This window comes from Sorex fumeus, unplaced genomic scaffold, assembly GCF_029834395.1.
Source record: "Sorex fumeus unplaced genomic scaffold, SorFum_2.1 ptg000043l, whole genome shotgun sequence".
Lineage (NCBI taxonomy): Eukaryota > Metazoa > Chordata > Mammalia > Eulipotyphla > Soricidae > Sorex > Sorex fumeus.
Window position 1 is genome coordinate 24,873,765 of NW_026606100.1, and position 12,348 is coordinate 24,886,112.

At 39.3% G+C, this 12,348-nt stretch overlaps 1 pseudogene; it reads right to left on the reverse strand.

The window, feature by feature from the left end:
- Positions 1-4,627: 4,627 nt before the first annotated feature.
- LOC130029819 (cytochrome P450 2C9-like) lies at positions 4,628-11,016 on the reverse strand (annotated as a pseudogene).
- Between the last annotated feature and the right edge of the window lie 1,332 nt (positions 11,017-12,348).

A 12,348-nucleotide genomic window follows, 5' to 3' on the forward strand; every position in this document is an offset into this window, starting at 1 on the left:
TTATTTCACTTAAATTGTTGGTCAACAATTTAGTTTCAGTCATATTGTTGAATAAAGAACAATTTTATCTTTTTTATGGTGGTGCAGTATTGCATTAAGTGTATTTACTACAACCTACTATGAAGAATCTCAATGAGTATTAAGGTTGATTTAATATTTTTGGCTATTAGAAATGTTACTGTAAACGCAGTAGTGTAAATTCTAATTTTTGTTTTATTTTTGTTGTGGAAATTCCCAACACAAACCAGAAAAAAAATAAGCAGCAAGCTTTGAGTAGTGGGAGAGCACTATTTATTTCCCTGGTAGGGCCCAGTTGAGCTTGTCATCCAAAGACTGGGTCCTCAACAAGGTAAGAGCTCAGTTTTATAGAGTATCTGGTAGGCTGTCTCAACAAAATCAAAGACCTTTAAATTGATGAACGTTAGACAGAGTGGCATATTGAACTCTTGTGATTCTGTTGATTCTGTTGAGACTGAAGTGGTCATCGAAGCCCTAGCCAAACAGGGCATTCAAATTCAGTACATCAGGATTCTCTCTGAGCTGTGTAAAGGATTCACCACCAGGATCTCACCTTTCTACAAGGAAGTGATCATCGACGTAAAGAGAGAGTATCGACAGGATTATACCATTTCACAGAAACTCTTCAGTGCCACCCTCGAAAACATCATGTGACGACTGGAATGGGAAGGAATAGGAGTGAAGATAAACGGTGGGCAACTACACCACCTCTGCTTTCCTGATGACATCATTCTAATAACACCAAACATTAGCGAAGCGACACAAATGCTGGCCCATTTCAACCGTGAGTGTGGAAAGGTCGGACTGCAGCTGAATCTCCTGAAGACAATGATTATGAGAAACAAACTAGTTCCTGACATCCATTTGCTCTCAATGGAACAAACATCTTCGAACGCAGCAGTTATGTGTACCTGGGTCAAGAACTCAACATGACAAATGACTTGGCCCCAGAACTGTGCAGGAGGAAGAGTGGCATGGAACACCTTCAAGAGCATCGAAGAAGTTGTTAAGAGGATGAAGAAACTCTGGCTCCAGACACATCTTTTTGATTCCACCATTCTTCTGCACTAACATATGCCTCAGAGACCTAGGCCCTGCTAAAACAGGATGAGAACGCTATTTGGGTCTCCCAAAGAGGAATTGAAAGAGCTATGCTTGGAGTATCACACTTCACTCAAGTGAGAGAATGAATCCAGAGTTCTGACCTCGGTCAACGATCAAGGATCAGGGCCACTGCCTCGTTTGTCAAGGTGTCAAAAATCAGATGGACTGGACACGTAATGCGATTTGGAGACAATCTCTGGACTAGAGCCATCCAGCGACTGGATTCCATGAAATGTCAAAAGAACTACTGGCTACCCACATACGAGATGGTTGGACTTCTTCATCAAGACCCTGAAGGAGCGGTTTGATGCTTTCCGTGTTCCTGGAGTGAGCAGATGCCATTGAGCTACACTAGCACGCAACAGGGACAAATGGAAATGTTACTGGCACCCACTTGAGCAAATCATTGAGCAATGGGATGACAAGTGATACAAATGACTGTTTAATTCAGTTCCCTACCATATTGAAATACTGGATGATACAAATACTAGAATTTGTAATAGAGGTGAAGGGAGGCTGAGCATCCTGATATTTGTTTCTGTTGGGAAAATCATAAACCCAATTACTTTATCACTTGAAAATGCCTCGAAGGCATCAGAGTGATACTACAGCAGGTAGGGCCTTTGACTTACACATGACTGACCCAGATTCTATCCCTGGCATCCCACATGATCCAACAAGCACCACCAGGAGTAATTTCTGAGCACAAAGCCAGGAGTAACCTCTGAGATTCGCTGGGTGTGCCCCAAAAAGCAAATAAATAAATAAATAAATTCTTCGATCATTAGAATATAAAAAAAATCAAAGAGAGGGCCAGAGAAATAGTACAGCACATAGGGCATTTGCCTTGCACGTGGTCAACCTGGGCTTGATCTCCATCCCAAATGGCCCCCAGAGCACTGCCAGAAGTGATTTCTGAGTACAGAGTCAGAGTAACCCCTAAACATCACTGGATGCGACCCAAAAGCAAAGAAAGAAAGAATAGAAAGAAAGGAAGGAAGGAAGGAAGGAAGGAAGGAAGAAAGAAAGAAGCATCAAAGACTTTTACTTTAGACAGTGTTTTTTTTGACATCATGTATCTTGATTATCTCTATGCTTCTTTGCTTGCTTATCTCCACTCTAGAGAGAAGCCTATGTTCTCTATTGAACATGTACTACTCCTTCTCTCTCTCTCCCTTCACATATTTCTGAATAAGTTTCAATAAAAACCACCTTGCCTCACACACACACACACACACACACACACACACACACAAAACCCCCACAAACATAGAGAATTTTCTTTTTTCACATGTGGGTTATATAAAAAACATAGAAGGGAATAGCAAATGATCAAAGGCAGAAGCAGAAAGTTGGTCTACAGAACTCATCCCACCAAGGAGCAAAGGGCAAGGTTGGATAGGGGGGTAAACTAGACAGTTGAGGGTCGGAGGAGGGGAAGAGGACATTCTGGTGAAGGTATGATACTAGAATATTGTATGCATGGACAAAAGTAAGCCATGTTGGAACAGTGTTCATATGTAGGAACAATGTATATATAGCACTGTAGCACTGTCCTCCTGTTGTTCATCGATTTGCTCGAGCGGGCACCATTAACATTTCACAACAAATTGTGAGACTTGCTGTTACTGTGTTTGGCGTATTGAATACGTCACGGGGAGCTTGCCAGGCTTTGCCCTGCCGGCGAGATACTCTCAGTAGCTTGCCAGGCTCTCCGAGAGGGGCGGAGGAATCGAACTTGGGTCGGCCATGTTGGCTGCATGCAAGGCAAATGCCCTACCCACTGTGCTGTCGCTCCAGCCCGTAGATAAAGTAAAGGCCCTCCTGTTGATTGTCGATTTGCTCGAGCGGGCCCAGTAACATCTCCATTGGAGACTTTGTTGTTACTGTGTTTGGCATATCGAATACTCTCGGTAGCTTGCCGGGCTCTCCGAGAGGGGTGGAGGAATCGAACTCGGGTCAGCCATGTTGGCCGCTTGTACGGCGATCGCCCTACCGCTGTGCTATTGCTCCAAAAAATGCAACATAAACAGTATTAAAAAGCAAGGGGAGGAAAGAAAACTCAAAAAAAAAAAAAGAAAAGAAATTTACTCTCACTTGCAACCACGGGGAACTTAGAATACCAAAATACAAAAAATACTGAAATACAAAAAGGAAAAATAAAGATAACAACTAAACAATTTAACTTTAGTTCTCAAGAAACTAGGAAAAGAACAAATATGCCTATAGCAAAAAAGGATAGTATAAAGATTATAGAAGAAATAAATAACATAGATAAGAATAAAAATAGAAAACAGTAATGAAACTAGAGCTAAGTTGAAAAACTGAATAAAATTTGATAGACCCTCGTTAGAGTAGATAAATAAATTACTCAAAAAAGATAAAACAATACACATTACACACAGAAATATTAATAATATTATTATTTAGTATAATAAAATGGAAATATTAACAACATTGTACAAAGAAAAGTAACATGGAAGAAATAAAGTCCTAAGATATGTAAAATTAACAATACTGGATCATGAAAAAATAAAGTATCTGAGAAATCAATAATGAATAATGTACTCAAAAAAGGTGCAAATATTTAAGAATATTTAAGAATAAAGTAAAAATATTTATGTACTATGTAGACCATGTAGTCTTCATGATTTCTTATTTTAAAACAAATCAACAGACATAAGAGAGAAACAGATGAAACAATCTTTTATTTTTATTTATTTAGATTTTTATTAGTGAAACATCACGAGGTACAGCTGTAGATTTACAAATTATTGTGCTTGGGTTTCAGTTATACAATTATCGAATACCCACCCCTCCACCAGTGCCCATTCTCCACCACCACAGATCCCAGTACCCCCCCTCACCCCTGTCCCCCCAATCCCACCCTATCTCTGTGGCAGGAAATTCACTTTTGTTCTCTCTCTCCTTTTGGGTGCTGTGGTTTGCAAAAGAGGCATTGAGTGGCAATCATGTTCGGTCTAGAGTCTACTCTCAGCATGCATCTCCCATCCTGGGAATATCCTCCAAACACCCTTTATTTGGTCCTCCCTTCTCTATCTGAGCTGCCTTTCCCCCCAGCATGTGCGGTTGTCCTACAGCTATGGAGTAAACTTCCTGGTACTTAAAACCTGGTACTCTGCTATTTTGGGGTGTTCGTCTCCTATTTTGTTACTTTATGTTTCCCAGATGAATGCAATATTTCTATGTCTGTCCCTCTCTTTCTGACTCATTTTGCTTAGCATGATACTTTCTATGTAGTACCACTCGTATATAAATTTCATGACTTCATCTTTTCTAACAGCTACATAGTGAAACAATCTTTTATATTCACACTAAATGCACAAACATGAGTTGTACACAAACACAGCAGACAGATGCACAAAATCTCCTGGTTTTCTGCCTCAAATCCTCCCTACACAACATAACAGCTGGCAGCTACTACCTTAATGAAAATTGGCTGTCCCTGAAATGTTTCCAAGGATATTATTAGAGAGGGTAACAGCTAGGCATTTTTATCTATACCACTGGTTTTTCTTAACTCCTCCACCAGGCAGCACACTGCTTCTTGAACATGATCTTTAATGCCTCTCTTCCCCATCCCAAAATTCCTCAGGATCATGCGAAAGAAGGACCTTATATCCTTCCACTTCTTTCCATTGCTGTTAATGATTCCTACCAGAAGAAGAAATACAAAGCATAAGTGAAATCCTAAGCAAGAAGGAAGAAATGGATAGGTGGCATCTCCTTCAATGGACACACACTTTTGATATCTGCCTTCAATCTTCTCCATCCTCATTAGTAATGCTACAAATGAGCACACTCACACATAACATTTCCCTTAGTAGCTCTTTTAGCCATTGGGAAACTGCAGAAAATTCTTCTCCAAAATTAATCAGGGCTTCCTTCACTGCTACATATCCATGCAACACCACAATGTGTTTCATGCCAAAATACACAGTGAACACAGGGCCATAGACATTTGAAAGCTGTAAAGAAGTTGCATATGATTGTCAAAGAAGACACTCCCACATACTCTGAAAACATTTCTGATTTTAAAACATAAATATTAGTTACTGTAGCAGCTGCCAATTATGAATGACCTAGCATATGTCAAACAATGGCCCAACTCATAGTACATGGATTATAATTAATAATCACATAAATTAACCATCAAATAAATCTGCAACAGTTTTATTTGCCTCACTTAATAATGTTTATTTGCCCCCAAAATAAGGTAACCACTCAGAAAATTCTCTCCTTAGTAACAGATCCCGAGATGTGCTCTACCTATCCCATATAGTAGTTGAGCTGACTGGAAACAGAGAGATCCTAGTTGCCTAAGCCTAATCAAACATGTCTAGTTCACTTCGGTCCACACCTTACTGCTACCAACATGCCTATTGCCATAAAGCACTCTGTGGTGCTCCCAAAGTCCAGCCAGCTAGCAAAGAATCTCCCATTTTCTGCAGTACTACATCCAGCCCCTTTGGAGCTTGTACTCTGTGACTGAAGAAAAGCTTCCTTCTAAAGCCACTCCTCCTCAAATTCTCAAGCCACACAGAGGCCTGTTTGACTACAGAAGAACAGACTAGGGATTGTCAGCATTAGATATTGAACTCCTGGTTGTCACTTAGGCCTCTTCATCTTGGTGCTCTGGAGCCTCTGGGCACTCACAATCTTTACCGCAAATCCTCTCCATCCTCACTAGGTCTATTACAAATTACCACATAGCTTCCCTGTAAATTTTTGTTTCCACTCGTAGTCTTTGATTCTGAGAGATCCTGGGAAATCTGTGTTCATGTCATATTCCAGGAATCTTGAACTTGGTATGGAACCAACACTGTCTCTTGTGACTGTGTACCCTTGTCATTATTTAGACTTCCTCAAACTTCTGGTACAGGAGTATCCAACCTAAGGAGAATAGAGACATGAGTCAGGAAGACTGGTTTATGATTGGAAGTCTACCTCAAGTGCTGGGGAAAGAGGACAGTTGTGATAAAGAAGAGACCATTATGACAATGGCTGTTGGAAGTGTTCCCTCTGGATGGGAGATGAAAATGGTTAAACATGATGAGATACCAAACATGATGGTATCTCAATTTGTATTGCAATCCATAATGCCCAAAATTAGAGATAGAAAGAAGAAAAGAGCCTGCCATAGAGGCAGGCTGTGGATGGTGGTGGCGGAAGGGTTACTGGAGACATGGTTGCTTGGAAATGTACACTGGTGGAAGGATGGGTGTTAGAACACTGTATGACTGATATCTCATTGTAAAAGCTTTGTAATTATGTATTTCACAGTGATTCAATTAAAGGGGTAAAAAGGAGTATCTGGGTATGGCCATCTCAAGCCCAGGCTAGCTAGCAAGCTCATTCAAACATGACAGGCAGTCGTTTTCAGGTACTTACTAGGTAAAACTCTTGGACCCATTCCAGGACTCACTGGCTGATTTTCTCAACAAATGCTTATGGACACCCGTGGTTTTGAACATTTGGTAGAGCCACGTTCTACTAAATTGTGGTGCTATGAGTATTGACAAGCATTTGTAATCTCAATCACAAGATTCTACTAATGACCTTGCTACTATAGTTGCTGCCAGGATCTGGAAAACTCAAATCCCTTAGTAGATGTGGGACTGCTCAGTATTACAGCTGCTACTGGACACTCAGGACCACAAATCCTCCACAACTTCTCAGGCTCACTGGATTTCAATGCTACACCAGTTACCAGGCACTAGCCTGGGTCTCAATCCAGGTCTCAATAGCAGCTGCAAGAAACTTAAGACATTATCAGCAATCATCCAAGTCCACAAAATTACAGAACCACTGTCTGGAATTTATTATGATGAACTCCCAAATAATACTAAGGACTTCTTGAACACAGTTCTTCCTTGCAAGCCTTATATAGCACCAGACATAATGAAAAAACTGAGAGACTCGCCTGTCATATGGACAGAAACAAAAATCTGGGAGGCACTCTAGCACATTAGAACTTTCTACATTCCCTGATTAGGACTTTGAAGCAACTAGGTCAAACTCTTGGACCCTTGCTCAGTGAAGTGAGGACTCAGTGAAAGAGAACTTCAATAGAACAAAATATGAGAAAAATCCAAGCACATCACTAAGCTAAGGAATAGAGTAGTTAAAGTTTAAAAATAATACGATTCAGCTATTCTCTCTGTTTAGTTTTTTTGAAGCATGGGGTCAAACCTAGGACCTCATGCTTTTAAAGTAAGTGTTCTCCCACAGAGCACAATCCCTGACCCTTGTTTCCATCAAACATCTTTTTTTTTTAATTTTTATTAGTGAAACACCATGAGGTACAGTTGTAGACTTACAAATTATTATGCTTGGGTTTCAATTATGCAATGATAAAGTACCCATCCCTCCAACAGTGCCCATTTTCCACCACCACTGTACATCAACGATCTTAAGCAGCATAGTTCCCTCTGTTTGTGTGCCTCACATTTCTTAATACAGTGAGTAAATTATGACTTGTAACTTCAACAAAGATGACCTGACTTGCTTTTCAGCTTTCAGGGAAAGCTGTTATAAGCATACTACCTTCAAAATGTAGGTCTTAGTAGGTGTGTTCATCTTTATTTTTACTACTTTAAAATTTGAATAGGCACTCCCCCTACACACACACACACACACACACACACACACACACACAGGCACAAAAGTACAATTCAGGCATGGAGTAATAGTACAATTAGTAGTGTCTTTGCCATGCATGTGGCAAACCTGGGTTCAATTTCTGGCATCCCATATGGTCCCCTGAGTCCCTTCAAGTGGGATCCCTGAGCAGAGCCAGGATTATATCTGATTACTGCTGGTTGTGGCAAAATCAAACAAATAATCCAACAAAAAATACAATTCGGCACTCAATAACAGAATAATAGCAGTTAGATATGGAATCAGTCAATTATAGGCTACAGCAGAAAAAATAGTTTAAAAAAATTACTAGCAAGCATAAAGATAGCATAAGGAATGTAAAGGTCTCCCAACCACTGCCTGGAGGACAGAATTATACCATCCACCAGCTGCATTTCACCTTTCCCCTGCAGCTAACAAAAAACCAGAACCATCAGAGTATCTTCTACCTCCCTCCAGCCGAAAAGAGCACATTTAGTTGGTAGAGCGATTTGCCTGGATTACTAATGTTAAACACTAAAAATATTATTCCAAAAGACAAGCAGTATTTTGGCTAACTTTTGCATTATATCTGGAACCAGTGTGCTTCTTATCACAACTGTTTGAATCATAGATGCCACTGTTAGTTCATAAAAAGGTGGGAAATAATAGCAGAAAACCTTCCTAAATCGAACGAAACAGATAAACAAATCCAGATACCCAGTTTTACAAACTAAAAACACAGACTACACTTTGACACAGTGTATCTCTATTTTCAATATAGTCTAAAAAACATAACAAACTAAATTAATTTTCACTGTGGGGAAAAATGGGTAAAATTAAAGGAGACCTTTCTAAATAATAGAAAATATTTGTACACTATATGTATTTCTTTTTTTATTTTTGTTTTTACATGTAGAATTTCTTTTGTCTTTCCTTTATTTTATTTTATTTTTTATTAGTGAAACACCATGAGGTACAGTTATGGACTTACAAATTTTTGTGCTTGGATTTCAGTTATACAATGATCAAGTACGCATCCCTCCACCAGTGCCCATCCTCCACCACCATGGGTTCCAGCATCCCTCCCACCACCGCCCCCCGCCCCTCCATCCCACCCTGCCTCTGTGTCAGGGCATTCCCTTTTGTTCTCTCTCTCCTTTTGGGTGTTGTGGTTTGCAAAAGAGGCATTGAGTGGCATTCATGTTTGGTCTATAGTCTACTTTCAGCATGCTTCTCCCATCCTGGGAGGATCCTTCCAGCACCCTTTATTTGGTGCTCCCTTCTCTATCTGAGCTCCCTTTTCTCCTAGCATGTATGGCTGGTCTCCAAGCCATAGTGCAAACCTCCTGGTACTAATCTCGGCCACTCTTGGGTGTTAGTCTCCTATTTTGTTACTTTATTTTCCCCAGATGAATGCAATCTTTCTATGTCTGTCCTACTCTTTCTGACTCATTTTGCTTAACATGATACTTTCCATGTAGTACCACTTGTATGTAAATTTCATGACTTCATCTTTTCTAACAGCTACATAGTACTCCATTGTGTAAATGTACCAAACGTTTCTTTAACCAGTCATCTGTTCTCAGGCACTCAGGTTCTTTCCAGATTCTGGCTATTGTAAAGAGTGCTGCAATGAACAAACAAGTGCAGAGGACACTTCGACTACACTTTTTTGCCTCTCTGGAAATATTTTTAACATATATATATATGTCACTGTCACTGTCACTGTCCTCCCGTTGTTCATCGATTTGCTCGAGCATGCCCAGTAACATTGTGACATTCATTGTTGCTGTGTTTGGCATATCAAATACGTCACAGGTAGCTTGCCAGGCTTTGTCGTGTGGGTGAGATTCTCTCGGTAGCTTGCAGGGCTCTCCTAGAGGGATATATATATATATATATATATATATATATATATATATGGCTCAACTTTTAGCAACATATCTGCTCTCTTATAGAAGGTTTTAATGGCCCCTGGGTAAAATATAACAATCTTCAGATTCTTTCCTCTAAGGAAAATTTTTGGTAGCACTTCCAGCGGTTTTTTTTATCATAAAAATACAAAATAAATTATTTCTGTTCTGCTTTGGGACAGGGGTTGGCGTTCAGAATGGAAACATCTGAAATATGATGGTGGGAATGTATAATCGTGGTGGGATTGGTGTGCTATGTTAGATGTAATCAAATATTGCAAACCACTTTGTAAGATAAAATATTTAAAAAAGCAATGTAGTCCTAAACGTAAGATTTCTACTCCTTTAACCAATGCTACTCAATAAAACATACATTTCATAAATAAATAATGAATGAATAAATAAATAAATAAATAAATTCAGGTACTCTAATGCAGTGTGCTTCAAATACCAGTCCCTGGATGGGTGCTAGTCTTCAGGTATGAGAAGGTTGAAATGTTCTAATGCCCAGGCTGATAAGCTGTCCCCCTCCAAATATAGAGAATAGTGGTATCACAGAGGTAATTTAGCACACACAGGACTTCAAGGAAGCACAATTTTTCCAGCCTGAGTCTTCATAGGATGCAGACAGAAGTTTTTGTTAGCATTCATATGAATTTTGTTACCAACATTGGGTCCTTCTGATGAGTTCTTTCTTTTACTCATTCAAACTACTCCCTGAGCAAATTATTAAAATCAGGCCCAATTTGTCACTTCAGAGCAAATCAAAGTTCATTGTAATTCTTAGAAAAATACAGTTTCCATAGTAGAGGAACATGGGGTAAAATCTATAATCACAAAACTTTCTTTCTTTTCCATTTATCCTGAACCAAAAATTATAGCAAATGACTGAAACAAAATTTTTGTCATAGTAGTATATTGATTCTGTCATACAAAACTCTAAATTTTTCTTTAGAGGCATATTCGTAATTTCATTCTTCTGTTTGTGATAATACATTGAAAATGGTGAAAGAAATGTGATTCATTTCAGAGAAAAATTTTATTAGCAGTGATTAATTTTCATAATGTGCCAAGACTAGATATCATTTTCAAATTTAGCGCTAATTTATTTACCCATTACAAGTCACTGGAGGAACATACAACATACTTACATTGCTCAGAGATTTGCTGATATCCTTTACAACTAACTGTAAGATATTTCCAATAACTGGGAGAGGAGTAAGGCCAGGAGGGAGATGTCTTTTCTGAGAACTCTGTTTCCAAAATGAAAGGAGGAGGCAACAGGAGATACAGAGCACCAGGAACACAAGTGGATCCATGGAAGCTTTCTCTACTTAGGTAATTGTGAACCTCAACTGAACACTCCCCACTAAATCAAATTGTGCCTCTCGAGCTATGAAGAAACCAATTTGTTACATCCACTTTATACTTTCTCCTGTCTGGATTCTGATCTACTATACTGATAAAATGAAAATGTACTTTAGTCCAGATTTTCTTCAAGCCAATGACTTCCCTGGAGTTTCTGTTCTCCTTGGACTCCTTGAAGGAACAGGTTAATAATTCTTAATAAAAGGTAAAGGCCCTCCCGTTGTTCATCGATTTGCTCGAGCAGGCCCAGTAATGTCTCCATTGGAGATTTTGTTGTTACTGTGTTTGGCATATCGAATACATCACGGGTGGCTTGCCAGGCTCTGCCATGTGGGCAAGATACTCTCAGTAGCTTGCCGGACTCACCGAGAGGGGCAGAGGAATCGAACTCGGGTCTGCCATGTTGGCTGCGTGCAAGGCAAATGCCCTACCGCTGTGCTATCGCTCGAGCCCCAATTCTTAATAAAGTGGTTCCAAAATGCAGCCATGATTTATAAACACTAAAATAAATAATTTCAGAAATGACTCATCCCTAGATTCATATTAAATCAGAAATTATGACTTTGAAGATGAGTGTATATATAAGTATATTTATTATGTAAATCAGTAGGATGCTCTTCTGTAAATTGGACATTTTTATATTTTAAAATACAGTGAAAACAAAGTTATACATAAAATACTTCATATCACTAAACACCTTGAATTAGCAAATACTTATAAAGTAATTGGGTTGGAGCGATAGCACAGTGGTAGGGCATTTGCCTTACAAGTGGCCAACATGGCTGACCCGAGTTCGATTCCTCCACCCCTCTCGGAGAGCCCGGCAAGCTACCAAGAGTATCTCGCCCGTACGGCAGAGACTGGCAAGCTACCCGTGACGTATTCGATATGCCAAACACAGTAACAACAAGTTTCATGATGGAGATGTTACTGGGCCCGCTCGAGCAAATTGATGAACAACGGGAGGATCGTGATCGTGATCTTATAAAGTAATTACCTAAGCAAATTTATATGCGTTTGCCAGAAGATATTATGTCCTTTACACATACTCCTGAAGAAACTGAAATTTAAGAGATTGTAATTTGTATTTTTTAAATAAGCAAGGGGTAAACAGAAAGAACTGGTCACCTTTCCTGTCCTTATTGTATACCTAATATTTCTTAACTAGGAATTAAACTAAGATCTGCTTCCCATAAAAATAATTACAAAGACCACCAAATTAACTAGATTTGCATTATGATTAAGAGTTTCAAGATAAATTGAAATTTTTCAAATGTGCCTAGTTAATAATTATATCACTTGA